This window comes from Myotis daubentonii, chromosome 11 (assembly GCF_963259705.1).
Source record: "Myotis daubentonii chromosome 11, mMyoDau2.1, whole genome shotgun sequence".
Taxonomy (NCBI): Eukaryota; Metazoa; Chordata; class Mammalia; order Chiroptera; family Vespertilionidae; genus Myotis; species Myotis daubentonii.
In genome coordinates, this window is record NC_081850.1 from 37,523,787 (window position 1) to 37,547,366 (window position 23,580).

The 23,580-nt window shown below is 44.3% G+C and overlaps 1 protein-coding gene and 1 long non-coding RNA gene across 12 annotated transcripts in view; one reads left to right on the forward strand and one right to left on the reverse strand.

Moving 5' to 3' along the window:
• Positions 1–15,447: 15,447 nt before the first annotated feature.
• Positions 15,448–19,738, reverse strand: LOC132211972 (uncharacterized). Of its 2 annotated transcripts, none has more exons than XR_009447609.1 (3): positions 19,247–19,738; positions 17,657–17,768; positions 15,448–16,661 (listed from the first exon to the last, which is right to left on the reverse strand). It is a non-coding gene; the product is annotated as an uncharacterized LOC132211972 (long non-coding RNA). The 2 variants fall into 2 exon arrangements; XR_009447610.1 differs by lacking the exon at positions 19,247–19,738 and adding an exon at positions 18,647–19,209.
• Positions 19,739–20,088: 350 nt separating this feature from the next.
• Positions 20,089–23,580, forward strand: part of PIP5K1B (phosphatidylinositol-4-phosphate 5-kinase type 1 beta) — a 288,346-nt gene continuing 284,854 nt past the window's right edge. For 8 of the 10 annotated variants that reach the window (XM_059656847.1, XM_059656853.1, XM_059656851.1 and 5 more), the window contains exon 1: positions 20,089–20,256. The gene's annotated coding sequence lies outside the window, so the exon portion shown is untranslated. Of the gene's footprint in view, positions 20,257–21,019; positions 21,105–23,580 lie in introns of those variants that run through there. The other 2 variants (XM_059656850.1, XM_059656844.1) reach the window with 2 other exon arrangements.

Sequence of the window (23,580 nt, forward strand, 5' to 3'; positions counted from 1 at the left end):
AGTGGGTACTAGCTGGCTGACTGGCTGAATGAATATTCGAATAAACTAGGCACAAATGGGGAGGCTGCTTGGAGTGATAGAAGGCAGTTTGACCCTAGGGGTAGCCAGACCTTGCTGCGCTGGGGTTCTGGGAACCTCTGCTTTTGCATCTGTACTGCAGGAATGAGGAGGCCTGTCTGGGAGGCTGGATGAAGCTTGCAGATCATGTATTGAAGCATCTGGCATACTAATTAGCATTGATCTTTGGTTGCTATTTTTATTATCATCATTCAGTTTCCCTACTTGGTGCCCTCGCTTTCATTCATCTTCTAAATCACCCAGTTGGGATGCTATCCTGCCCCTTCTTGTTGCTAGCTGGTCATCTCCTGGGAGGGTTGTTCCACTCATCTCTGCCACCCCCTACTCTCCCCCCACCCCAGCCCACAAACCGCCCCCCACCTTCATCCCTCAGGCCCCCCCAGCATCCCTGCCATTTCTCCAAATAAGCCGGATTCCCTGACAGTTCCTTCCTGCCTAGAACCCCCTTTCCTTCTTTCTTCACCTTCTCATCTTTCAAGAATAGATGACAGAGGCCTAACATTTGAGTCTTGAATGAAAACAAGGAAGCAAACCCACTGAAGCCTCCTTCCCCATCCTATTACCAAAGGGACTGCTGCGCGTCTCCGGTTACCTAAGATATTTTCATGATCAGTGACTTCCTGCATAGTCACATTAAGTTTGGTTATTTTTCAGATTCTTCCTCATCAAGCCGTGTTTCAGAGCCTATAGTTACAGGAGAGAGAAAAAAAATATTGTTTCTGGGAAATAGTAGGGATCCCTGGTTCATGTTGGGGCAACATGATTCTGAGTCACTCCCTTTGTGAATCAGAGACCCATCGATAGTAAATTGATTTGGTGCGCTCACCTGCTCACAATACTAGTAAACAAGTGGGTGTGAAGCTTTAAGAGCCAGAGAAATGCACTTGCAGTTTGTAAAAAGGAAAGAGTTTAGTCAAATAAGAAACCTCTTACACTGGATTACTGGGCTTATGAATGAAGCCAGGGAGAGGTGGTCCAGGAAAGGGGTTTCCTAGACAGCAATGGAAGCCGGAAGCCCTCCGTCCTCTCGGTCTCAGTGCCCTGGAGCTCTCCAACGTGGTTCTCTGTGTGTTCGCTCTTTGTGGCAGGAGATTTGTAACTCATCCAGTAAAAAAAAAAAAATCCCCCTTTTTCCTTCCCTTTAAGATAGGAATGGGAATCATGCCAATAACAGGAAATTAAATGACAGTAAGTGTACTGAGTACTTAACAGAGACCTCAAGACCTCTTCTCCCACTGGACTCTCAGAATATTGGTGGCCAGACATTTACCCGACAGACAGGAGATTCTAAGCCTCTTCTCACTGGGGAATCGGGCCAGCCCAGGAGGAATGAATCTATGAGGCCCTAGAGCAGTGGTTCTCAACCTTCTGGCCCTTTAAGTACAGTTCCTCATGTTGTGACCCAACCATAAAATTATTTTCGTTGCTACTTCATAACTGTAATGTTGCTACTGTTGTGAATTATAATGTAAACATCTGATATGCAGGATGGTCTTAGGCGACCCCTGTGAAAGGGTCGTTCCACCGCCAAAGGGGTCGCGACCCACAGGTTGAGAACCGCTGCTAGAGAGAGGCTCAAAGATAACAAGCACTGCACCCACTCACAGATATTCCAGTCAGCATTGTAGCCCCCCATTGTTCATCATGACCAGCCAGCCAAGATCATCAAACAACCTAGAAAAGCCTCCAATGAGCAAAACAAACCAATAAAAACAGAACTAGGAAGAAGCAGGCTGTTTAGGGAGGAAAAAAATGTCATCTCCATAAGCTGTAATAGCTACCTGCAGAGAGAGAGGATGTTGCATCGGTGAAATCAGCACAGGATGCTAGCATAAAGGACATTTAGAAAACAAAAAGAGCTTTTGGGAGAAGAGCTTTTCAGAGCAGAAATAAAAGTAATTCAAAAGTAGGCTTAGAAGATAAATCTGAGAAAACCTCCTCGACAATAGAGCAAAATGACGAGGAGAGAAAAAGATAAGAAACTAGAGGAGAAGTCCAGAAAGTTCAGCACTGAAGTGATAGGACTTTGGGAATGAGGGGGAATAAAGTCATTGATGAAATAATTCAATTAAAAACTCCAGACTGAAAGTGATGGGTTGCCGGATTCAAAGGACTCACAGCATAAGGAATGAGAATAGAACCCATGTTCACTGTTAACATGTCAGGTCTCCCGAAGTTGATCTACAGGTTCAAAACAATCCTAATCAAAATCTCGGCAGGATTTTTTTTTTTGGTAAATGTCAACAAGCTTATTCTAAAACGGATATGAGATGACAAAGGAATTAGAACAGTCGCTACATTTTTTTAAAAGGGGAACAAAATGAGTTGTCATGACACCTGATTTCAAAAATTGCTATAAAGCTCCCGTAATCAGACAGTGTCAATTTTCCTCATTGAAAAAATTTTCAGGAAGCAGGTACTCATTTCAATTATAGAAATACTTATGGAGTTCCTGTCCATTAATTCACTTATTCAATAAATGTATTGAGCAACTACTATATGCCAGGAACTAGTTTAGCTATGGGAGATATAGCAGAGAGGTTAAAAAGAAAAAAAGATCCCTACTGCAATGGAGAAGAGAAACAACAGATAAATAGTGTGGTAATGGCAAAAGATAGACATGTAGGTCAATGGAACAGAACAGAGAGACCAGAAATAGACCCACACATATATGTCAATTGATTTTTGACAAAGATGCAAAGGCAATAGAGAAAGAGTTTTTTCAACAAATAGTGCTGAAACAACTGGCATCTACGTGCAGAAGAAGAAAAAAAGAATGTTGACTCATATCCTGTATTATATGCAAAAATTAACTAAAAATGTGTAATAGGCCTAATCTAAAAATATAAAACTTCTAGAAGATAACATTTTTAATCCATATGACCGTGGGTTAAGCAAAGATTTCTTAGATATGTTGCCAGAAACATAATCCATAAAAGAACAAACTGATGAATCTGGCTTCATCAACATTAATTACTTCTGCTCTGTAAAAGACACTTCAAAAAAATAAAAGACAAGCTAAGAGAAAATATTTGCAAATTGCATATTCAACAATGTTATACTAGAGGCCTGGTGCATGAAATTCATGCACTGGGGGGAGGGTGTCCCTAAGCCTGGCCTGCACCCTCTTGCAGTCCAGGATTCCTCATGGGATGTCCAATGAGGGACTCCCAGAGGGAGCAGGCCTAAGCCATCAGTTGGATATCCTTAGTGCTGCCGCAGAGGCAGGAGAGGCTCTCGCCACCTCAGCTCACTCGCCAGCCCTGAGCCCGGCTTCTGGCTGAGCGGCACTCCCCCTGTGGGAGCACACTGACCACCAAGGGCAGCTCCTGTGTTGAGCATCTGCCCCCTGGTGGTCAGTGCACATCATAGTGACTGGTTGTTCCACCACTTGGTCAATTTGCATATTAGCCTTTTATCATATAGGAAAATATTACATATAATATTTAATAAGAAAGAAAATCCAATTATAATAAGAAAGAAAACCCAATTTTTAGAGTGGCTAAAAAATTTAAACAGATACTTGATCAAAGAGTGTATATGGATGGAAAATAATCAAATGGAAAGATGCTTCTCACATTTTAGGGAAATGCAAAAGAAAACTATAGTGAAATATAATTTTATATCCACCAAATTGTAAATATAAGTTTGACAACGCCAAGTGGCATGGAAGACGTGGAGAAGCTGGAACACTCCTGGCCAATTGATAGGAGTGTAAATGGGAATGATTTCTTTACTATGTAATTTGGTACAAATCTAGTTAGGTTGAAGATTCATATACCACATGACCCAGAAATTCCACTTCTAGATAGATTGAGATAAACTCTGAACATGTGCACTAGAAAAGAAATGCGTAGCAGAATGTTAAATACAGCTTTGTGTAGTAAAGGGGGTGTAGACAATGTCCATCAACAGGAGAATAGATAAATTATGGTTTCTTACACAATGGCATACAATATAGCAGGGATTAGCACACTATTGCCCATGGGGGAAATCCAGCTCAATGCCCATTTGTGTAAATACATCTTCATTGAAACCTAGCCACTATCATTCCTTTACATACTGTCTATGGCAACTCTCATGCCATAATGAATCATTGAGTAGTTGCAACAGAGACTGTATGGCCCACAAAGCCTAAAATATTGATCAGCTTTTATAAGAAAAGTTTTCTGATGCCTAATATACAACAACACAAAGAAATGAGTCAGAGGTACATATATCATATCAGTCAGTGTTCAACCAGAGAACTAGAACCAGTGGAGGATATATGGTAAGAGGTTCATTGCAAGGACTTGACATAAATGTCTGTGGTCCTGGAGAGGCAAGTCTCAAATCCATAGGGCAGGCCCGCAGGAAGGGCAGGCTGGGACTGTCAAGCAGGAGCTGAAGCTGTATCTACAATCAGAATTTCTTTCTTCAAAGAAGCTTGAACTCTGTTCTTAATGCCTTTAACTGATTGAATAAAATCCATTCGAATGATCTAAGGTAATTTCCTTGACTTAAAGTCAATTGATTACAGACTTTAATCACACCTAGGTTAGTGTTTCACTGAATATCTGGGGACGGTAGCATCGCCATATTAACACACACAACTGACCACCACATGTATCAACAAAGACAAATCTTGTAAATGGAATGCTGAACAACAGGGAAAAGTTGCAAAATGTGATGTGAGGTATGACAACCTTTATATAAAGGCTGAAAACAAGCAAAACAATTTAATGAAGTTGATGGACACATGGCCATATAAAACCATGTGGAGGGAATGATAAATGGCCGCTTTATGAAGCTGACTGCCACTGTGGAAGAGAGAAAGGAATGGAATTGGGGTTGGCTATACTCTATCTGTAATTATTTTTTAAGACACAAGGGACACCAAAGTGAGACATGCACAAATTTTATTAAGCTTAACTCTGATATTGCAATTGTTTGCTGTATTCTTATTAATACTTGTATTTATGTTTGCAATATTTCACAATAATTTTTAAAAATATTTTTTTATTGATGAGAAAGAGAGAGAGAGAGAGAGAGAGAGAGAGAGAGAGAGAGAGAGAGAGAGAGAAACATCAATGATGAGAGAGAATCATTGATTGGCTGCCTCCTGCCTGCCCCCACTGGGGACTGAACTCACAACCCAGGCATGTGCCCTGACTGAGAATTGAACTGTGACTTTCTGGTTCATAGGTCAACATTCAACCACTGAGCCATGCCAGTCAGAACACAATAACTTTTAAAAATTGCAATGATTGCCCTCTTTGGACAAGCCTAAAAGGCATGTTCACACTGGACAGTCAACTCTGAATCAGAACCACATGGATAAGACCAGAGAGTAGAAGCTTCTTTTTAAAAATCTCAATGCCAAACACCCTTTTCGTAGCAGCTTCAGAGGGTTTTCATGGATCTGTGTTTCAGGGAATGAGTCCCACCTCCTGGGAGCCACGCCTGGAAAATCACAGTGATCGCTCTGCTCAGCGGAGACCATGGATCAGGGTGTGAGTCATTCTTACCAAGCCCTGACCTTGGCTGACCCCCAGAGTGTCAAGGTCTGCAGCTAAACAGAACTCCTGACTTAAGGAGCTGGAGATAAAGAGGTGGGTGACTGATCACATGACATGTGGCTGCTGATGGAATGAGAGGTGTCCAACCTCCCCAGGGGCTCTCCCCAGGGCCTGCATATGCTTTCATACACGGAGGGACACAGCATTGACTCTTCCTGAAGAATGTCAGATGACTTCTGATTTAAGAACTGGTTATACTTATACCCAGGTCCGGAGATTGCAACCTGCCGCATGCCTGCAGAAACTGACCACCAACTGACATTCCATACGGCATACGAACATAAGTCTTTTTGCAAATTAACTCTTTCTTTTTACATTTAAAAAGAATACATGGTCTATGTAAAAATGGAATATCTGAAAAACTAGAGAGAGGAAAACAAAAGTCTCCCAAGAATCCTTCTACTCCGAGTTATTGGTGGCTTTATTCCAGTATTTTTTTTGGTCATATATGTATATATTTTTCCTGTAGTTAGTTTCATCTTTCCAACAATGGTTATTGAGCACCTAGCATGTGCCAGGCTTTTTTCTAGGTGCTAGAACCCATATAAATGAATAAAACAGTCATAATCCCTACCCCTATGAAGCTAACAATGAGGAGAGGTAGACAAACCATAGAAAAGTAAATGCACAAGAGACATTTAGTTAATATGTGATAAATAAAGGGAAAAGTAAGACCTAACAATACTGAAGACTTTGTAATGTGCTTTTCTAAGCCCTTTATCTTATATAGATGAATACACTGAGTAGCGCTGGTGTGTGTGTGCGTGTGCGTGTGCGTGTGCGTGTGCGTGTGTATGTGTGTGTGTGTGTGTGTGTGTGTGTGTGTGTGTGTACGTGCTAGAGGGAAGGTGGTGACCATAAATCTCTCAGCACAATGGTCAGGAAAGACCTCTTGCAGGAAATGACATGGAAGAGTCAAGGTTCACATGACCAGAGAAGACAGCTGGGGGAAGATCCAGGTTATAAGCCTTTCCAGCCAAAGGGACAGAAAACTTAAATCCCGAGCATGAGGTAGTTTAGCATGTTCATGAAACAGAAAGAAATAGACCAGTATGACTGAGACCTCAAGCAGCAAGGGGCAGAGTGGTCTGCAATGACACAGAAGACGTGTGCGCTGTGGTCCCAGCAGGCAGGGCCTTGAGGGCCACAGTGAGGAGTTGGCTTTTATTCTAAGACAGAGGAACGCCTTTGGAAGATTTTAAGCAGCAGTGTGATAGCCATTGTTTTAAAGATGACACACGCAGTGTTTGGCAAATGGACTTTAAGGAGGCAAGAGCTGAAGCAAGGAGACTAGTTAACTGGTGCAGTGGTCATCTAAGCAAGAGGCGATGGCCTGGGGCCAGGGCGGTGGCAGGATAGATGAGCAGAAGTGGAGAAAGTTAGGGTTTTGTTGAAGTGAGATGGTTGTTATAGTTCTATGTATGCTTTGTTCATTTTGCTTAATTTTGTAAAATAAGAAGGATTTGAAAAATTCTTATAGAACATAATTTAATATGTATATGAGCCATAATTCCGGATCCCCACTGTAGAGAAGAAGCAGGGAAATCTAAGAGTGATGCATTCTGAGGAAGTGGAAGAGTGCCCCCAGGACTGTCATCCTTGTGGTGAAAATGAACTCTACAGCAGCAGGCAACATTTTTCCAGCGGCTTCATTCTCTCCCCATCACAACCCCTATTTTTAAAAACAATACTTTGATTGATTTTAGAGAGGAAGAGAGAGGGAGAGAGAGAAACATCAATGATGAGAGAATCATTGATCAGCTGCCATCCACTACTGGGGATTGAGCCCACAACACGGGCACGTGCTCTGACCACAGAATCGAACTGTGATCTCCTGGTTCATAGGTTGATGCTCAACCACTGAGCCACGCCAGCAGGGCCTAAGCCCTATTTTTTACCTATAGGTAAAGGACTGAGCTTTTGGTACAGCCGCTACTTGAGGAATAATTGAGATGGTTCACGGACACCCTCTCCTGTGCCTGTCTTGCCAACATCTTATAGACAGAGATTGAAACTTGGGGGCCTAACCAGTTTGGCATAGTGAATAGAGCGTTGGCCTGTGGACTGAAGGGCCCTGGGTTTGATTCTGGTCAAGGCCATACGCCCTGGTTGCAGGCTCGATCCCCAGTAGAAGGAATGCAGAAAGCAGCCAATCGATGATTCTCTCCTATCATTGATGTTTCTCTCTCTCTCTCTCTCTCTCTCTCTCTCTCTCTCTCTCTCTCTCTCTCTCCCTCTCTCCCTCCCTCCCTCCCTCTCTCCCTCCCTCTCTGAAATCAATAAAAAATATTTAAAAAGAAAAGAAAAGAAACTTTGGGGCCCTCTTTGCTAAAACTCCATCCACTCTCACATCCATGGAAAGTTGAAGGCGGCTGCAATTGGGTTTTACCCAAGACTGAAAAGCCCGCATTATTGATTGCTATGCAGAAGCCATAATTAAGCAGAGTAGGCGGCAGTCTTCTGTCGATAGGACTCAGCATTCCATTTATTTGAATGTCTCCCATGCAGCTTATTGTTGAAATATCCAAGATCTACCCCCTTCCAGTTAATAAATGTTTCCTAAAATTGAAAAGTTATGCGAGAGACATGAATATATTTTTTTAAAGTTATAAAAATAAAAACTATCACAAAAATAAGAAATCACAAAAAAATGGGAGGCAGAAACGTGAGGATTTTGCACACAGTAAACTGTGTTTGCTAATTTCCTTCTCTTTCAGAGTAGAATGTCAGAATAGAATATGCTTTTTAAGAAAAGTATAACTATATTATTTAACCTTAAAACAAGAGCCACCAGAAGAACAAAAAACCCAGAAACTTTTAAAAAGTGCTCTTCTCTGAGACTAGAACCAGAAGTTGGATGTGAGTGGGAAGGGAAATCTTACTTTTAATTGTAGACTCTTTTATATGGTTTGAATTTTTTTGAGATGGACATGTTATGTATTCGCTGTTTAAAAACAACTCCTTTATTGAGATTGATTAATATGCCATTCAATTCACCATTTGAAATGCACAATGCCATATTTTTCAGTATATATAGAGTTGTACATTCATTATTGCTCTCAATTTTAGAAAATTTTCATCATCTCCCCCTAAAAGCCAGTACCCATTAGTAGTTACTCCCCGTTTCCTCAGCAAGGGTTCCTCTTCTCAGTCCTAGGCAACCACTAATCTATTTTCCGTCTTTATATATTTGCCCATTCTGAGCAGTTCATATAAGTGAAATCATATACCATGTGGCCTTTTTCAGTTAGCATAATGTTTTCAAGATTCATCCATGGAGGAGCATGTATCAGTACTTATTCATTTTTATTGCTGAATGATATTCCATTATAGGGATATGCTACATTTTATGTACCCGTCCATCAGTTATTGGAGACTTGGCTTGTGTTGTGTTGTTGTTGTTGTTTCCCCGTTATTTATTTGTTTTCATTTTTTGGCTATTGTGAATAGTGCTGCTATGAACATTTGTGTCCAAGTTGTCATGTGAATATATGTTTTCATTTCTCTTGGGCAAATACCTAGCAATGAAATTGTTGGGTCATATGGTAACTCCATGTATAGCCTTTTGAGGAACAGTCAGACAGTTTTCCAAAAGATTTTATATTCCCAACAGCACAGTATGAGGGCTCCAGTGTCTCCACATCCTCACCAACACTTGGTTTTATGTCTTTCTAATTTTAGCCACCTTAGTGGGTGTGAAGTGATATCTCACTGTGATTTTGATTTGCATTCTTTAATGCAGTGGTTCTCAACCTGTGGGTCACGACCCCTTTGGCGGTCAAACGACCCTTTCACAGGGGTCGCCTAAGACCATCCTGCATATCAGATATTTACATTATGATTCATAACAGTAGCAACATTACAGTTATGAAGCAGTAACAAAAATAATTTTATGGTTGGGTCACAACATGAGGAACTGTATTTAAAGGGCCAGAAGGTTGAGAACCACTGCTTTAATGGCTAACGATGTTGAGTTCTGTTTCATGTGCTTATCGTCTATTTGTATATCTTCTTTGGAGAAATATCTATTCAGATTCTTTGCTCTGCACACATGTTATTTTAACCTAAAAAAATAGTATAAAATGTTTTAACACGTAGTAAGCAAATACCAAATGTTGGAGGTGGCAGTCTCTGGGTAAAGGAAATCAAGTAATTTCTTTTGCCTTCATAAAATTTTCTAAATTCTTATATCATACATAAATTTTTGTCGTCATTAAATGTTAACATATTTCCTCAATTGTTTATCATTTCCTGACTTGAAAAGTTAGTACAACAATAATCTGAAAGGCAACAATAGCTAACATTTTAGCAGTTTCCCTAAGGACATTTTTCTAGACTTGCTGTACTTTTTGAGATTGTACTATATGGTTAAGTTCAAATTATGCCTTTTATTATTATCATGATATCATGCACAAACCCCCACATATTAAACCTCTCTAACCATTTTTCTTAAAGTCTCTAGAAACACCACTGTATTTCTCAGTGTGCAGAATGGTCACAATAGAGGACTTCTCTCTTACACTCCCTATTTTAAAATTAAGGGAAAATATTAAGTTACATACACATATACACAATGTCCACAGCCAATGGAAAGTACAAACCAAGGATAGACAGTAGAATGTGGAGAGGATGTAGCCTGGAACATTGCTTCTCCCCCTACCCCGCACCCTACCCAACCCCTTCCAGGGGTCCTCAAACTTTTTAAACAGGGGGCCAGTTCACTGTCCCTCAGACCACTGGAGGGCCGGACTATAGTTTAAAAAAAACTCTGAACAAATTCCTATGCACACCACACATACCTTATTTTGAAGTAAAAAAAGCAAAACGAGAACAAATACAATATTTGTATTTGCATGTGGCCCACGGGCCGTAGTTTGAGGACCCCTGCACACAGAAAAAGACGAAGCGGAGTCTATTGCAGTAAGAAAAAACTGGGTGGTAAGAAAAAACATTTCTAACTTACATCTTCATGGTGTGGCTTTGCCTTTTGGGTTAAAGTGTCTATAAATCCCCACAGTAACCCCAACTTCTATATTTTTCTTACAGGGTATTTGTGCTAGGAAAAACCACATGCCTCTCGCTCACTCGTCCTCCTTTCTTTCCCTCATTATAACCCTTTCTCCTGCGCACACCTGCGCCATCAGGACTGGGTGGCTGCAGGTGGAGCTTGGACTTATGTTTCTCTTCCCCTCAAAGGCTCCAGAGTGCCTAGTGGCAGTGGAAGCTGGTTGTGCGGATTCCGTCTCCTCCCAGGATGGTGGAAGCAATGGCGCTCTCCTGATGGCAGAGGCCCTGGAAGACCCTTCTTTTTACACTTGCCTCCAGTGTTCAGTTTTCTAACCATGTAGGCGGTTGACTCCTTATGCTTTCTCGTGTGTCCACAGACACTCGGAAGACAGCAGTGCCACCCAGAACGCCACACACACGATGGGCTGAAATTCTGTTCTGGAAGTAACACCCAGATACAAGCTCAGGAGACTCTGACTACTAAAGACTTTCCTTCCTGAGTCTCCAATCAGAGCTGTTCAAGAATAAACCTAAGATGACGTGTCTTCAATGTAGACATTAGGCGGAGAATACAGTGCTCACCATACCTAGGCTCTCCCCTCCTTCCCTGGCACAGCGATTATACATACATCTCCACACTCCCTGCCGTCCGCTGGGGCCATGGCTGAGTTCTGGCCAGTTGAACGCAGGTGGAGGTGATATTTGCCATGTCCATACCAGGCATCTTAAATTTTTTGCTTTCTTCCAGTTCAGCAGGGATTTTGGAGGCTAAATGTTAAAAACAATGGCGCCAAAGATGGAAGGAGCCAGGGTCCCTGAATGACTGCCTGAAGTCAACCTGATCACCGAACCACGTCGAATAAGAGATGAACCTCTACTGCAGTGGTTCTCAACCTTGGCTGCACATTAGAATCACCTGGGAATCTTTTAAAAATCCTGATTTTTGGGTCTCATCCTCCGGAAATTCTGTTTCTTTGTTACTAATGTTGTGGCCCCACCCCATAACAAAGAAACAGAATTTCTGGAGGGTGAGGCCCAGAAATCAGGATTTTTAAAAGATTCCCAGGTGATTCTAATGTGCAGCCAAGGTTGAGAACCACTGCTCTACTGTCTTAATTCACTGAGGATTGAGGGTTGTTTGTATGTTACATCCCTCACGGCAAGCACCTGAGCCCTTCCCCAAATGGTGACAGGAAGGCATCAGCCACACAGACGTCCCGAGTGGATTGCTATTGCCTCTATTTAGGAAACTTGAGTGTCTTTATTGAATTCATTTCCTTCTTTTCGAGCCTTCCCTGTAGATTCCTTTATTTCTTGGTATTCTTTCTAGATCTGTTTCTCTTTTATTATATGACCCATCTGATGTCCAATGTATTCACTATTGGTAAGAAATTCTTTTAATGTTTTAAAGAGGAAGAAAACAACTGAGTACTTCACAGATTAGAAGAAAGAAGAGCGTGGTGTGGCAACCCTATGCTGAGGCCTGGTGAGTCCGGGGCAGATGCGGCTGCCCCTCTTCTGCTCAAGGGAGTAAGATGGCAGCCCTGGGTTTTACCCCTGGTTCCATAGCTTGTTTTTGTGACTTTAGGTTAAGTTGTCTCAGCACACTGCTCCCTGGGGTATAATAATTGCAATGGATCCTGCAGTTTTTGATTTGAGGAACATTGCTGACTCATTTCTGCCTCCTTCACCTACATCAAGCTTTAAAAACGGCCTCTCCAAACAAAAGGGGCTTGCTTTCTCTCATAGGAAGACCTTGACTTTCAGGTTCCTTCACACCCACGGTCAGACTTGCTATAAAAACCGTGTGTCTATATTTTAATGTCTTTAGGATGCTTTCTGAAATAAAGCTTGCTTCTCTGTGCTATACTAACAACTCTCTACTTTTTCCCTTCTTTCTCCCCTGTTCTGATATTCTCACTTCTTGTTCATTCTTCAAATCAAACACTATTGAGTTTATATTGTGTTGTTTTTTTTTAAAAAAAAATAATTTCTGGGCAAAGTAAAAATTCACCTAGAAAAGGTATGTATGTGAGTCTGTTTCTAACAAGAAAAAAATGTTGAAGAGTAAAGGAGTACCTGAACTCAACATAAAACATTGCAGAGGCTAGTGGAAATTAGAAGTTTTAATAGCACATGCATTTTTAAGTGTGAAAACAACACAACATTGAAATGTTTTTAAATCTTAGAATTTCCCCACCCTAGCATAAGAACTTTTTAATTTTTAATTGTTTTCCTTCAGGAGTTGTTCATGTGCCTCTTTTTTTTTTTTCACATAATCATGATCTCAATGCATATAATTTTATATTTTGGTGAATTTGTTAGGGAAACCTTTTTTTTAAAGTTCTTTTTTGTATTTTGTAGATGAATTCCAGGTATACTGGAGAACATTTTTAGGGTCAGAGCTGAAAGCCTGCTAACATTGGGCATCCAGATGTCATAGTTTCTGGCTGAAGAATGAGCTAGTCTTGAGAGCTAGAATGACACCAACCTCTGGACAAAGAATGATGAGTTAAGTGGAGCTTGTAGCTGGTAGAGTTGCATGTTTTCTAACTGAAAAATGAAAAACTTAGCAAAAAGTACTTAGGTATTGGGAATTGTTTGAGAAAGGTTGAGATGCGTGTACACCTCTTCTAAGAGGTTCTGAGGCCTTAATATTCAACCTCCTCCAAGTTTTGCTACTGTATGTGTCGAAAGGGGGGGGGGTTAAGAGTCATGGTCTGTTAGGTTTATGACTCTTCAGTGCATCTCACCTAACACCCTCATGATATAGACAGGAATGTGAATCTGAGGATTCTGAAGCTGAGAGAGAATACGGACTTCACTGTTGCAGGGACAGAGGTGGGGTGGGAAAGCAGGTCTTAGCATTTCTAGCTCAGTGCTCTTTCCAATCCTGAGAGGAAGGAGGAACAAAGAAATGAATAGGATTAAGAGAGCCCAGCCGGTGTGGCTCAGTGATTGAGCATCAACCCATGAACCAAGAAGTTCCCAGTTCAATTCCTGGTCAGGGCACGTGCCCAGACTGTGGGCTGGGTCCCAAGAGGGGGGCATGCAGGAGGCAGCCAATCGATGTATCTCTCTCATTGACGTTTCTCTCTCCCTTTCTTTTTTAATTCTTTTTTTTTTTTTTTAAGGATTAAGAGAGAAAAGGTGCAGTAGAAAAGAAAAGCAAAGCTAGAGGAAAGGAAGATGGTACAGGGAAGGCATTAGGATGAGGGTTTCAAGCCTTTGCTAACCTGAAGAACAAAACTGAAATCAGAGAACACTGAGTCCCCTGAAATGAGCATCTCATTTCAGATGTGTATAGGGGTATTAGAGGCACGTAGGGGAGGCAGCGAAGCAGTGGCTTTCCGTGTCTGCTTGGAAATCCAGTTTCCAGGAAGAGAAGACAGTGTGATGGAAGATGGTCGTTCGGGGGCCGCGAAGAACGCCGCCTCTCCTTCCAGGTTCACGTCTGTGGAGGCAGTGATGTCTTCCCTTTTTTTCTTTCATAATTGACATTTTATCAATTGTTTTGAGGATAAGTACACAGACATTTCCATTTGTACACAATTCTTAACGTACGTACCAAAAACTTAAAGTTACGTAGTTGTGATTTTTTTCTAAATAGTTATTCTGGTGAATTTTCAGCTTAAACTGTGGAGGCTAAATTTCCTTAACGAAGTATCAAGTGCCTAGATCTTCAAATGTTGATATGCTATAACATCAAAGTCCCACTAATTTGCAATGTAATGTCATATAAGCTACATGATGAAATCTTCAATCTTTCACAGCGCATTAACAAAGTTACCAGGGAAAGGACTGCCTCACCAAAGATGTTACAGATGCACAAAATTCTGACAGGGACAGCCAAGATCGAGGAGGGGTTTTCTTTAGGAAACAATACTACCAACATGGGAATAGACGTAATTTAAAATGTTCAAGATGTATTAAATGCACAACTGATACCATATTGCCATTTAGTATGCTTTGTATTATAGGATATAACAATGATCCCCACCTATGGAATGTTAAGATAATCAAAGCCTCCCATATTCAACAGCCCACTATTTTCTGGTTATACAAAAAAAAAAAAAAAAACCACACAAAAAAAATCAGCAAATGATTTCCTCTTTTAAAAAAGCATTTACACTACAAAATAGTTGATAAAAATATTCCTCTGGATTGTTTAGGAAGGGAGACAGGGACCACTGATAAGACATGGTATTTTATGTCTTATAATATGATTAATATGATAGTAATCAGACTTGGCTTCTTTCTCTTCTGCTTCACCTGAAGCTAGATTCTCCTCATTTTTAGTTTCTCCATTTCCCACAGGTAGATCTTTAAGTTCTTGGCCAGCCACTTCAGCCTGTTTTTCCCCTATTCCCTTTGTTTGTACTTTTTTTGTCTGCAGATTTATCCTTTCCTACTGCCTTCTTTCTTTCTTTCTTTCTTTCTTTCTTTCTTTCTTTCTTTCTTTCTTTCTTTCTTTCTTTCTTCCTTCCTTCCTTCCTTCCTTCCTTCCTTCCTTCCTTTCCTTTCCTTTCCCTTTCTTTCTTTCTTTCTTTCTTTCTTTCTTTCTTTCTTTCTTTCTTTCTTTCTTTCTTTCTTTCTTTCTTTCTTCCTTCCTTCCTTCCTTCCTTCCTTCCTTCCTTCCTTCCTTCCTTCCTTCCTTCCTTCCTTTCCTTTCCTTTCCTTTCCTTTTTCTTTCTTTCTTTCTTTCTTTCTTTCTTTCTTTCTTTCTTTCTTTCTTTCTTTCTTTCTTTCTTTCTTTCTTTCTTTCTTTCTTTCTTCATTTCCACTTTTGCAGGAGCAGGTATAGCATTTCCACTTTTGCAGGAGCAGGTATAGCTGACAACCCATGGATCTCTTCACCGCCCCCTCAGTGGTGTGGTGCTGACCATCCTCTTGGGGAGGGTGGCTGCTGGGCCAGTCAGTGCTTTCTGGGTGCCTTTGCGAGCCTGGGCTGCCTGGCCCCTGCTCCTTCTCCCACCACCCAAGCTGCTTGGAGCCGCCACAATGCATGCCTTTCATGTGGATTCTTGAGGATTGTGTCTAGTTGAAGAACAGATACAGGTGACCTACTAGAAGTGCCCATAGCTGACCAATGCTCCACAAATTCCTCCTGGCAACTCCTTTCTGGATACATATGGGACTTCAGTTTGCCCTGGAGATGTCACTAAAGAAAAAGTTAAATACCCAAACTCAACCTCCCTCACGTCATTGAAAGGTCCAGAAAGGTTTTATAACTAGCCCAAGGTCCCATCGCTTAGAAGAATGTAGCTAATAGGGTATAACCACCACCCCAAAACTTAGTAAGCGAGATAGTCTCCCCAAAATGGCTCTGATAGGCCCTTTGATTCTTATACACACATGCTTTGCCTCAAACCAAATGTGTGAGTCTATTTCCTCTCTTAAGTCTGGTTGGTCTTGTGACTGCTTTGTCCATAGAATGAAGTGGGTGTTCTAGAACTCCCAAGCTTAGTCCTTAAGAAGACTGGCAGTGTCCATTCCCCCCTGGAAGCCAGCTGCCAGGTAAGAAGTCTGGCCGTCCTGCTGAAAGGACCACGTGCTGTAAGGAAGCCCAACCCTGTGACCTGGAAAGGCAGAGGTCATGCGGCGGCAGACTGAGGTGCCTGATGTGTGAATGAAGACTTCTCAGACCTTCCTGCTCAGATGCCAAGTGAGTGACTCTGGCCAATGCCCACCTGGGTCCAGTTGACTCAGAGAATTATGAAAAATAGTAAATGGTGGGGGTCTCAGCTACTAGTTTTGGGGTGGTGGTTATGCAGCGATGGATAACTGAAGTGGTGACTTGAAATAGTAACAATGTATTATTTCCAGTGAATATGTCAGTTGGGTGGGCGGTTCTGCTGATCTGGACCAAGCCTGGCCGATCTCATTTGGACTTGCTTGTACCTCTGCAGTCACCTGAGGGCTGTCAGGTCAAGGATGGCCTCAGCAGTGATGACTCAGCTCTGCCCCATGGGGCCTTTCATCCTCCAGTGGGCTTGTTCTCATGGTGATGGCAGGATTCTAAGGACAGAAGCAGAAATGCACGAACATTTTTTTTAAAAAAGGACTTTCTCTTTTTTTATATCTTTTAAAAAATATGTATATTTTTATTGATTTCAGACAGGAAGGGAGAGAGAGAGAGAGAGAGAGAGAGAGAGAGAGAGAGAGAGAGAGAGAGAGAAACATCAATGATGAGAGGGAATCATTGATCAGCTGCCTCCTGCACTCCCCACACAACCTGCAACCCGGCCATATGCCCTGACCAGGAATTGAACCGTGACCACCTAGTTCACAGGCCGATGCTTAACAACTGAGCCCCGCCGGCCAGGCTGGACTTTTTTTTAAAAAAATGTAGTTTTATGTTCACAGCATAAAGGGACTACAAAGTCAGAGGAAAAGGACCTGGATAAGAGAGGTCATTACTTAGGGCCATTAATGCTACCAAATCTACTACCAGGAATCTAGGCTTATTCCTTATTGGGGAGTATTGAATAGCATTATTAACATTTTGGACTAAGATCTGGAAACACTGGAGAAATTATATTTGAAATTAAGTAAAACAATTAGGTGAGCATTTTCTGATTGTTACAATGTTTCCATATTTTCTTGCCAAGTCATTACTGCTAGTGATATTGATCTTGGTTTACTTCCAATAGAGGGTGACTTTCCCAGATTCTTGTTAATAGATTTAGAGAGAATAGGGACGAAATATCAGGTTTCACACTATGTGGTTCCTTGTTCCATTAATTAATTCACTGTAATGATGATTTTAAGACTCTTGGAATAGTTGCTTAGAGTCAGTTTCATAGAGTTAGCTCTCTAAGTAGCCAATGGTCGGTCAGCGTGGTGACGTCTCTCTGGAAACTGAAGGCTGTTGGCATCTACCTGTGCTTTACAGAAAGGACGCACTCAGGCTCTTCATGGGAAACAAGGGCTGTGTGCACACATGTACGTGTGCATTTGTACATAACGTGCGTGACCATCTCTGATCCACTGTGATTTAAATTTAACTTTACCTGTGTTCACCTCTCCTGCATTCCCAGGAGACACTGAGAACTGACGTTGCATTTTCACTTTCCTCTCCGGGAAGCAGATTCATTTTCCTCTCCTGGGATTTCAGAGCAGAGTCTGAGGAGAGAGAAGGGGAGACTGGGATTACCACTCCCAGAGCCCCGCCTGCCTGCTGCTTTCAGCGGTGTGCTGCTGCCCCCTATACAGTGATTCACACCAGGCCGATCAAGGTTCTTTTGATCTGCTCCTCTTTCCTCCACTGCCCCCTCTATTGAGTCCTAATTGAATTTTATTAATCCGGCATTTATTTCTTGCTCAGGAATTAGGAATCAAGGAACCTGGGTTTTGGCCCTTGAATCACTTAATATCTTTGGGTGTTCGTTTTCTCTTCTGCAAAATCAGCCACCTGGACTAGAAGTGTGTGGCTGCTCTGAGCTTTGAAGGTTTAGGATGCCAGGATAAAGCCAGACACACTTTACAGGTCTTAACCAAGTGATGCCCTGAAATGTCAGACATATTGGAAGAAGTAAGCTGGAAAAAGTCTAAGAATGCGGGTTATTTGTGTTGCCAAGGAATTATTTTTATTTATTTATTTATTTTTTAAAATATATTTTATTGATTTTTTACAGAGAGGAAGGGAGAGAGATAGAGAGAAACATCGATGAGAGAGAAACATCGATCAGCTGCCTCCTGCACACCTCCTACTGGGGATGTGCCTGCAACCCAGGTACATGCCCTTGACTGGAATCGAACCCAGGACCTTACAGTCTGCAGGCCGACGCTCTATCCACTGAGCCAAACCGGTTTCGGTGCCAAGGAATTATTGATCTCCATTCTGAGCTGATATTAAACCATAACACACTTCCTCAATGTGTGGGGGGCGGGGGGGGGGGGTAGGGGGAAGTATAAAAAGATTTCAGAACTGAAAAGAGGGGTTTCACTTGCTGAGAATTTGGGGAGTATCCTTTTAAGCAGAAAGATGGTAGCTCACCAACTCAGCGATTGATTCTGATGATAAGGACTATGAATGGTTGGGCATTCCTCAGGTAGAATGTGTCCATCCCACGTTTTCCACCAGTGGTTTGTAGTTGTTGTTTTAGAGAGGAAGGGAGAGGGAGAGAGAAACGTTGGTGTGATGTGTAAAGAGAACATAGATGATCCTTTGCCTCCCTCACGCGCCTGATGGGAATCGAACCCACAACCTGGGTTTGTGTCCTACCAGAATCGAACCCGCGACCCGTGGGGACGGTGCTCCAACGTGAGCCACACCAAGCAAGAGTGAAGTGGAAGGAAGTAATGAGGGCTAGAAATACCCCTTGCTTTCGGTTCATCTGGGAGGGATCCGCTACCTTTTCGGTTCCTATTGAGCACATTTAGCTACAGCTGCCATGACGGCATTTTTTCCCCTGGGAGAGTTCTTTAGATCTGCCCTTTCTGTAGCTAGACTGACAGCAGATGCCCCCACGCCCACTCAGCGCTCTCAGTCGGATTGGATCCCCAACCCCACCACAGCCCACAAGCGCTTCACGCCCCTCCAGCCTCCTCTCCTCTCCTTTCTCCTCTCCGCTAGGACCTCCTCGCCAACTCTTCCCTACCTGTCAAGTAGGTCTTATTTCCTGGGCACACCTGCTGTCCTTAGAAGGGGAGACACCGTCGCCTTGGCATCCTAGCCTGTCCCTTCCGAGCCGAGTCCGGCGGCTAGGCGACCAGGTGTTGCAGAGTTCAACGGCCTGGGGCAGGGGGAGCCCTATCCCGAACAGCCTGTTCAGCCCGGACGCAGCATTCTGAGAGCCGCGGGGAAGGTCCCGGGTAGCTCTGGAGACTTGGAGGGATCGGCCAAACCCAGGGGCTCCTGCTGCCCCTGCTCTCCGTCCTGGGGTCTCCGTCCTGGGCACCCGGGACACAGAGCCGCGTCCCTAGGAAAGCACTCGGCACCCAGTCGGACTGCGGCGGAGGCTCCAGCCGCCGCAGCTGCTGCAAACCGGTCTGGTTTCCCTGCAGGGCGTGCGGGATGGAGCAAGGGGGTGGAGAGAAAAGGGGAAGAGCTTGGGCGGCCGGCGGGCGGGGCCTGCAGTCTCCCGGAGCCGCGGCAGTCACCGCGCGGCTCGCTCCTCCGCGCCTGGCTCTGACTCGGGCGCGTCCTGCGCCGGGACCCGCGCCCCAGCCCGGGGGCGCCGCTGCTCTTCGGACCCGGCCGGGGAGTGCGCGGCGGCGAGGCGGCGCGGGCAGGGGAGCTGTTCCGAGAGGCTGGGGCTTCGGTGCCCGCTCGCTGCCGAGTCTGACCAGAGGACTGACTGGCGGGGGAGGAAGGGGAAAGCGGGGACACACACTCGCCGCGGCGCGCGCGCATTGCACACTTGCAGCCGCGCGCCCCCGCCGAGGCGCGTCCGGGGCGAGTTTGGCCCCGCGGCTCGGGCCCCAGCACCTGCGAGCTCTGCGTGCAGCGCCCCGGCCCCGCCCCCGGCCCGCCGACCCCCCAGCCCCTCGCGCCCCTCGGCCGCACTGCTCTCCCCTCGCCGGGGAAAAGCAACAACATCCCAATAACTTGCAGACTGTGGCGCAACTGGTCTCGACAGCGGAGGCGCCCGAATGCTGCCCGAGTGAGGTAAGTTTCCTGCGCGTCCGCGGCCCCTCCTCCCTGGACCCTCCTCGGGGGCTCGGGTTCGGGGACTCCGTGCCTCTGACGAATCCCGGCGGCCTCTCCACGCTCCCACTTGGTCCGCGTTGTGCTGGGGGTAGGGTGAAGGCAGTGCGCGTGGCTACCGAAGCTGGACCTTCATTCCACGGGGTCCACGGCGGCGCGCTCCCCGAGGGTACCCACCCGCTAGCCACCCCGGTGACACGGGGCTGCGGTGACATTCGGGGATCATGCTGGGTTCACCTAAGCAGAGCCCCGTCCCTTTTTCGGGATGACGAGCTGAGTCTGGCAGTAGCAGGAGGCATCTCCCACCACCCTAACTAGCGGCGAACTTGGTAGGCGCCCGGGGATCTCCAGAGGGGCTTTCAAGTCGCTGTTTGGTCGTTTCTGGCACCGGAGCCGGATTGAACAGGTGCGGTACGGTTCCAGCCGAAACGCTGCACCAGACGAATGCGTTTCCTTGGCTTCTCTCCCCCAGGCCCCCAGCCCCGTCAACAGCTGGGACCAGGGGTGAGGGGGGCGGGGGGCAGGTGAGAGTGTGGGGGCAACAGAGAGGGAGAATGGCTGGGTTTGATTTGCCAGGCCGGTGCCAGGAGTTGCCAGGAGTTGCCAGACCTGAAGACAACGAATGTCTGCTTATCGCTCATCTATGCAAATGAGCCTCTTGTCATTTCTTATCCTCCCTCCCTCCCCCCAGTTTACCTCTCTCATTTGCCCAGCGTGGTTGGGTAGAAACCTGTTCCAGAGAAGTTGTTCGAGTAGGCTGATGCATTCTCTCATTTTATACTGGAGATCAGGGCTCTCCACAAAGCCATGTGAGTTATCCTCATGCTTTCTGAGCAGAGGGTTGCAGACCAAAAATACAAAGCCCCTCTCCCTCCCCACGCTTCTGTGACATTCTCAGCCTGCTGGAGGCCCTAGCTGTATGGTGAGTGACTCTTGAGGGAGGCGTTGGGCCTTTGGATGAGTTAGTCTCCTGCGAAGGAGACGCTGTCCCCTGACTAGCATTGCTGAGGGTAGGTTTGGGGAGCCCCTGTTGCCGCTCTGGTGGAGATCATCCACCCCCTTGTCCCAGCTGGTTTGGCTCAGTGGATAGAGCGTCTGCCTGTGGACTGAAGGGTCCTGGGTTTGATTCCAGTCAAGGGCACATGCCTGGGTTGTGGGCTCCGTCCCCAGTGGGGGGCGTGCAAGAGGCAGCCAATCAATGATTCGCATCATTGACACCTCTCTCTCTCTCTCTCTCTCTCTCTCTCTCTCTCTCTCTCTCTCTCTCTGCCTTCCTCTCAGAAGTCAATAATATATATATATATAAAAGATCATCCACCCTGGCTTCTCTCCTGTTCTTTGGAAAGGCTGGCGTTCTGCAGTCCAGTGGGGAAAAGTGGAAGGGTGGGTTTCATTACCTCTCTAATGTGAAGTAGAGTAGTGTTCCTGGAAGCTTTTGTCAGAGCATTTCCAGCTGAAAGGAGGCCCTGGGGCAAAAACCTTTCTCATCCCACTTCATGCCGGTTGAGTAAGCATCGGACAAGGTCTGGAGCTGAGGGAAGTGGTTCTGTACAGAGTAATGTGAGTGGAGACTGACAGGGACTGATGGGAAAGCTGGTAAGTCTGAGACTGATGCATAATGATGTCTTACTTAAGCAGGAAACTATTAAGAACTGAATGATTGAACCGTGTTACATTTTTGTCCACATGAAGGCTAGAGGGATTTAATAATAACACCGTAAGTCTGCATCAGTGCCTTACTGCTTGCAAATGCTTTTCAGTGTTCTCATTTAATTCTGACCCCTTCTGAGAGAAGCAGGGCAAAGACTATTAGCCACATAGTCACAGGAGGAGCGGGAGGCTCACAGGTACTGGGTCTTCACAAGGTAACAAGTGACTGGAAGTGGACTCAGTCACAGCAAGGGTTTCTAAAATACCCACACGACCCCCACTCGCACCAGCCGGTTCTGGTTTTGTGCTTGTGTGACATTTTTTTACAGCGGCCAGAGCTTCTGCATTTATTTTGGTCTGCACAGTCTCACTGTGAATTACCGTTCACACTTGACAGATGAAGAGGCTTACACAGGTGATGGGTGTTGTCCGTGGTTCTCTGTCTAATTCAGTGAAGTTTGTAAGACTAGAACTCGAGCTCCCGATGCCTACTCCATTGCTTTGTAGATTATGCCATTGTTCTACTTCCTATAGCTCTTAGGACACATGACAGATGCTGCAGTATCCTAGGGACTGTGATGCGTGCCTGCTGGTGACCTGGGTTCTAGTTCTGGCACTGTGTTTGTCTGTGTGACCTGGGCCAAATCATATCACTTCTGAGCCTTCAGTCCCCACATATAAAACATGAGGTCTGTATTGAATTATCCTTCTCTTTCTAGTTTTAGCATTCTATAATGCTTATCAGTGTGTTTGTAATCCAATGGTATCATTTTGTATTGGGGGGGAGGCCTTTTAACTGTATTAACTAAGGATTTAACTAGTTCTCTATTTCATCTGTAATTTACTCCTCCCTCCCTTTCATCACATACCACTTAATGAAGGGGAAGAAAAATTCCAAGTGTACTTCGGCTCAGCATCTATAGTTTCATTTTACTATTTGATTTGAAAATATTCTGAGGGTCTGAACTCCTCTAAAATACATGTGAGGATTTACTTGAATCCCCCCCCCCCAAAAAAAAATTCCAGTCAGTCAACTCAGTCCCTTTAGTTGTTTATTTTTTTTTTAGCTTTGGGGTTTACATACCATAAATACTCAATAAATAGCTGTTGAATGATGGAGGTGAGTGAAGTAACTTTAAAATAATCTCAAGCATCTCATCCCAACACCTGCTGACCCAGAAGATAATTTACCTACACAAGGTGTGGCCCCTGAAGCTAGCAGGGATAGGTGCCCATTGTTGCTCTCCTTCCTGAATACATCACATAAGAGTTATTCTTACTCCATGTAAACAATAGATTCACGTCCTCTATGCCATGCTCTTTTGCTTGCCTCCCCCCACTTAGTTGTTAGTAATGTGTAGCCTATGAAAGAGTATTTCTTGAGAGGGAGAAACCAACCACTCTTTTTTATATTTGAGTCAATTTCAGCAGATGCTAATACCAGCTCATGGCTTCAGAGGGGGAACCTAATTAATAAAACCAAACTAGCATCTGTTCCCTTTAAGAATCCTCTTCTCTTTCCACCTCTCCTTACTGAAAAGTGGTGTTTAGAAGAATGATGGCAAAGAAATAGAATGGGTCTTAAACATTATTAACAGAACCAGTCATTGGGGATTGAGGTGATTTCTTCCTGAT